Source organism: Papaver somniferum, chromosome 9 (genome assembly GCF_003573695.1).
Source record: "Papaver somniferum cultivar HN1 chromosome 9, ASM357369v1, whole genome shotgun sequence".
NCBI lineage: Eukaryota > Viridiplantae > Streptophyta > Magnoliopsida > Ranunculales > Papaveraceae > Papaver > Papaver somniferum.
Genome location: NC_039366.1, coordinates 58239488 through 58245727, shown reverse-complemented (window position 1 = coordinate 58245727; position 6240 = coordinate 58239488). Strand labels below are relative to the sequence as shown.

Here is a 6240-nt window from a genome sequence, read left to right as displayed (position 1 = left end):
TTATGAGATATTTTAATATTGGTAAGAGAGAATTTTGTTGATCTTAACCCAGTTTTATCCCACTTGGAAGAATTCTAGCATTTGACAACAGAAGTTGTCAATCAGACTAATTGCACAGTACTCCCTAAATTTTATTATCGTAAATACACTAGGATATGATCTTCTTTCCCTTAAATATTTAACATTTGATATTTTGCAACACTGGTTCAACATATACTTTGACTCTTTATTCTTTTTCAAGATTTCATATTTTAATGAGTTATCTGGTAGATGTAAAACATTATGGAAGGAGGGATTTCCTGGTAGATGTAAAACATTATGAAATGGCTTCCATATGCGATTATATGGGTTTCAGGAAAGGACTGCAAGAACTTTTAGGGCGAAGAAAAAAGTCAACTGATGATATTATTCGAAAGGTGAAGTCTCTGATTTTGTGGGCTTCATCCTCTTAGACTTAACACTTAATAATAATACGCAGTTGAACTTCCTCATCCATATGAAACCTTATCCGTTTTGATGTGCTGCATTTTAAATAACAGGCTTGCCAACTGATACAGATAGAATCGGCATTGCCACCTTATACAGTAGTAGTCTTGTGCCGTTAAATTTGTGGCAAACTACTTTAAAAATCGATTGTTGTAATAAAAGTTATTTTTCTAGATTGCATGAACAGCACACATTTGCAGACTACATAGAAACCTGGGATCAATATTTTTTCAAAGGTGCCATCCAAGGTTCAATATTTTCCCAAAGTCGGTAACCTGTTTGTGTTGCAGCAACAAACCTGACAGACAAAGTTGCATTTTATGGATAGACAAACGCCTTTGCAGACTCTTTTCAACCGTAATAAAGAAATGAATGGGGTTGGGCGACATCTATGATTTTTTAAAAGGGGCAGCCTAATATTAATGAAATATAATTCATTTTACACCTTTATAAGATAGGAAAACAATACAACACTGCAAGAAACTGAACAGACTACAAAGATATTTATACACAATAGAAAAGATAAATATGTATTTGGGCATTATAACACCAAAGTTAAGCTATCAATGATGCAAGCTTGAATCTTCCTCCCCCAAAACAGTGGTTTCATCCTCAGTCGTATATCCTTTGGACACTTTTATATATGTTTGTTTACTTTTTCTAATTCATAAACACGCCCCAAGAATCATAGTTAGAGGCTTAGAGCCACTAAAAATCATGGAGGGGTGTGGAAGGGATTCCTGTCGCTAGGAAGGTTGGAGCAGAAGCTGCAAAGTATAAGGTAAAAAAATGCTCGTCATGATCTCCTTTTAAGAAAATGCAGATGTAAGCATAACAACGAAGAAAAACATAAGACACATTCATAGTGTAATATTTTGAATTCGCAAATCAGTTTAATGCAGGTAAGATCCATAACTAAGAAAGCATATGGATGTTTAAATTTAAACTTCGACAATCTATTACGCTTCTGTTTGACCCAAATTGTTTTTTCTGAAAAACATTCTAAGCTTCTGGATGGGGTCGCATGGCATCTCAAATCAATAAACCCCAGAAGCTAATACGTTATACATCCTGTGGATAAAGCTTCATCCTGCCTGTATAATGTGTGGTCCAAATGAATGACAACTAATTGGGAATTCATTTCCTTGATCCATTAAAAATATAAATAGGCATTGAACAGCTTTAAGATAAATTTTGCCCTGATTTTCTTCAAAAAAATAGCAAGGTAAACCAAAATGGCAACCAATACAAATGAAAAATTACATTAACAAAATCAAACTACAGAAACGAACAGACAAAAAGGCAACATTTTAATCATACTTAAAAGTAGTTTCACTATGTTGCTCTGCATATTCCCAGTAACATGTCATTCTTGTGGAAGATGAACAAAATACAAACTTCAAAACAGACTCGACTGTAAAGCAAGATCCAAAATTAGTCTCAATGTGAAATTGAAGAAGCGAAAAAACCTAGGGTGATTTTCAAAAAATTCCTTTCACCAGAGAAATGATGCCTAGAAAAGAAGAAACCTTGGGTGATTTTTCAATAGAGATTTCACCACACCAAAATATCATGAGGACAATCTCAGCGTTGTATCCATTAAAAGAGGAACAATCACAAAATTATCAAGTATATATCAGTGCCTGTTGGTAAAGGCATTAATATTTTCTAGGGCTACAACGAAAGAAGATACACTGAACAATATTGACAAATTTAGATGCTAATGAAACTAAGCATTCAGCGGCTGACCTAATAGGATAGGCGATGTGTAGACCATTTCTGATCTAAATAATGTTTTGACTCAGAGCCCAAGGGAGTACTTAACGCACCAACATTTACCGATAAATATGCATATATAACAATTCGAAGAGTTACATAAGCAACAGTTCCAATAGTAACAGTAACACCAACTTTATAATTTCCAGCTCTTCATTCAGTTATTACAGGGGATTTACCAATCTCATCTAGAGCAACTACCACATAACCATCTTGTAAAACTCGCATGAGTTCAGCTAAAGAGGGTTAGTATACCTAATAGAAGCACATGCTTTTGACTGTTGCTAGCCTAGAATGCAAATGCAACAGGGAGATTTTCCCTTTTTCAGGGATCAAATGATTATAAAGCATAGAGGTGGAACCTATGTATGAATATGGTAATGATAGGCATTCAAAAACAATAAGCAGTCACCTGCATTCAATATCGATCGCAGCACGCGTCCTGCAACTAATTTTCTGTTTGACGTGTTTCAAGTTAAGTAGTGGGAAGCCATTGATAAGTTTATGCAATTAACTAATGATTCCTGTAATTCAGCAATGGGGGTGATATATTAGCAAATCTTCTAAAAAATTTAGATGAATAATCCATACACAAACATAAAAAAAAAATTAGATGAATAATCCATATACAAACAGTCACTTTGGTTAAGAACTCTTACCAAACTCGAATAGATTCAATGCAAACAACCTGCGACTTTGAGTTACAAAGCTTAGCAAAAATGACTTTTGTCCAAACAAATGATTCTCATACATGATCGATTAATATTCTAGATAATGCAAAAAATGATTTGAAAATGAGTACTTATTTAGTTGAGAGTATGCAATTTCTGCATTCCATATAACAAAGAGAAAGCTAATACCAAATGGGAAGCATAATATCTGTATTCTTTGAGAGTATGCAATTTCTGCATTCCATATAACAAAGAGAAAGCTAATACCAAATGGGAAGCATAATAAATGAGTACTTATTTAGTTGTCGTTGTGCTTTAGATGCCAAAGTTTCATCCACAAATGCACAATTCTAGGAACTTACTAAAAAGCTTACAGTTATTTTGACATTGATCCAACTGCAGACGTGCAAGGCTTGCCATGAAAGAAATTTTCAGTCACTGTTCAACCTTGATAAGTTCTATCACATCTCTCCAAAAAAGATGAGGATGCATCCTCCAAGGGTTCAAAATTCATCTAGTAAATGGCATCAGATTCACAACTGAAAAATATCAGATGGCAAAGAAATCAACATCCATCACCAAAAATACAAAGTAAGAAAATAATTCAATGACTGGGTTTTAGTATTGTGATTGACGAAAGCCATTGCACAAATTGGAAGACCAACCTAAGTTAGAGAGAAAAAAAAACACGCAGTAGTAGAATCCAAATTCCAAAAATGACTGTTTTTTGGTATTTCGACCTATTTTAGAATGTTGGTATTGTTGCATAACATGACATGCTTATTTACCGACTAAATACTTGGTACTTACAGTTAACAGAAATACCAATGCTCATTCAAAGTTTGTTTAATGGCATACATGTTACATTTTAAGTTGCTGGAATCTATACTAATAAACAATCTACAACTTGAATTCATTGATGTATCATGTACAGAGAGTCCACAAAAAAAACTGACATTTGTTAATTTCATTTATTGTACCTATTTATATCAATGCAAGTATTTATTCATCTCTATCTCTGTGTAGCTTTTGCTACCAACTATTAACTACTTCACCTAATGCAAATTTCTTTCTCATCTCTTTCTCATTTTAAGCAACTATGTCAAGGGCATAGACTCCACAAATTTTGTGAAAACTCGTTAGAACTGAATCTCCATTCTAGCAAGCAACCCGAATGCCAAAGTGAATTAAAAATCAATACTTACAGTTTCCAGAAAATTGATTCCATCAGTTGCATGCAAGGAGCCTTTTTCACCTTGTTCGTTGCACAGGTTATCCAGCTAAATTGATAGACGATGAAAATCTATCGAACACGTAAACAACACCATTTATTCCTACAATGTGTTGGCAATTGTGTGTTACCAAAATCAACTGTAAGAACCATGTACCAATCCGCAATAGTAAAAGCATAAAAATATCAAGTAGATTCTGATTATATTAACTACAAAATTGACATATATGAGAACAGAAGTATACCTTTTGTTACTGAAGAAATGGGAAAGTGACTCTGGAAGAAAAGTGAGAGTAACCTAAAACGGTTTTGTATATCTGAAAATACACAACAAATAAGTGACGGATAATCAAATATTTCGGATACTTCCATTGTCATCCATTTTGTGCCTTCTTGAGGATCTTAAAATCTAAACCAAACACATATCTAACAACAAACCAATTAAGCAAAAAGTGTATGGTTCAATTGTAACAGTTGTTATTGAACTCAATCTGTGGCCTATTAGATCACCAAACGATACGAATCAAGTGAAATTAAATCTATACATACCTGAGATGGATGCTTGCGTGCAACGCAACGATAATCTCCACAAAAATCTGCAACAATTAAAATCCCATTATTTCTGAAAAAATCTGTAACAAAAATTTTAAACATAAAAACATAGATATACTGCGATTTATTATTAACAGATCCTAATGTTTTTATTTTCCTGCAGAGCTTCATGAAAGAGTATGGACTGCACAGAACTGGAATCATTTACTCAGCAAAAGTATGAATCCAAATATAGCCATGAATCTATTATAATACAATTGATCACCGCATAAGTACATATAACCGAATCCAAAAATAACCGAGAATCAACTAAGTCAGTCACAGTAAGAAATCAATTCAAATAGGCATGAAACACAATTTCGAACGGCTGATTCTAAATTCAAGTACGGGGTTAATAGTAATCACCTCAGATGGATGGCACCTCATTTCTTAATAACAACAATCCAAATCTGCAATATAACAATCAACTGAGAAACTTAAATTGAAAAATCAAACTTAAATTGAAAAGAATTAAACAAAACTAAATAGCAGTTACCTTGAGAGAGTATGTATCTGAAACATGGTAAGATGATACCTATGTAACGGAACATTAGAAAGGGATATTGCTCAGGTAACGTATGAGGAAATTGATTACTGGGCTTCAATGTTGCCTGTTGAGAAGATTAAATGTCGTTAGACATTCTTCTCTTGTTTGATTTCATTTCAAATTGAATTGTCTTTCTCACATATTCAGAACAGCTTTACAGACTCTATTTAAACCAAGGTTCGAAAAACGGGTCACGGCCCAGGTCACGGGTACTAGGCGTGACCGTTATAACGTGTTTTAACGGGTGTGAACACGTTTTGGGTCAAAAAGGCGTTATATAGGAATAAAACGCGTTTTTTTGACGTTTTTTTTAAAATAACGGGTGTGATAACGGTTAAATAAGAAAAATAAATAATTTGTGATCTGAATTTCCTATGTAACAGTAATTACAGCTGTGAAAACGGTTACAACGGGTCTAAATAACGTTGTTATTACGTTTTTTCATTTTTTTTGGTTTAATTTATTTATTTATTTGTTTATGGGTTTTTAACATACAAATTTATGGATATCTAGTAAAATTCACAACCCTAAGTCTATGACTTATAACAATGCATTGTAGTTATCGTCTACCGACAATATTTATACACGCATACTATCACTATCCACTTGATATGTTCAAGTTGTCACTCGAATAGTTCAATGCATTCCCCAATATTTCAATAATGCATATTCGGATTCAAAAGCAGTCAAAACTTTGTTGTCAAATAATACTCTTAGGCTCTTAGCTACTTGCTACAAGACTAACCAACAAGGAATGCAACAGGAAGAGAGTCAGAGACTAGCTAGAGAAAAAGAGAGTGAGAGAGGGAAGTCAGGGAGTCGATTTATCTTTTTCTTTTGCATTTGGAGGTGTGTAAAGTATATGCTACATGTGGTATGTACTTTAGAGTTCAGACTCAAAAGTTAAAGAAATAAAACAAAAAAAAAAAGTAAAAAGA

The 6240-nt window shown here is 33.5% G+C and overlaps 1 long non-coding RNA gene across 3 annotated transcripts; it reads right to left on the bottom strand.

The window, feature by feature from the left end:
- Positions 1 to 889: 889 nt before the first annotated feature.
- On the bottom strand, positions 890 to 5427 carry LOC113313550. 3 transcript variants are annotated; one of them, XR_003341928.1, is made up of 8 exons: positions 5252 to 5427; positions 5122 to 5165; positions 4714 to 4760; positions 4410 to 4481; positions 4139 to 4267; positions 2922 to 3472; positions 2675 to 2786; positions 890 to 1253 (listed from the first exon to the last, which is right to left on the bottom strand). It is a non-coding gene; the product is annotated as an uncharacterized LOC113313550 (long non-coding RNA). The 3 variants fall into 3 exon arrangements; XR_003341929.1 differs by having other exon boundaries at positions 3308 to 3472; XR_003341930.1 differs by having other exon boundaries at positions 2675 to 3472.
- Between the last annotated feature and the right edge of the window lie 813 nt (positions 5428 to 6240).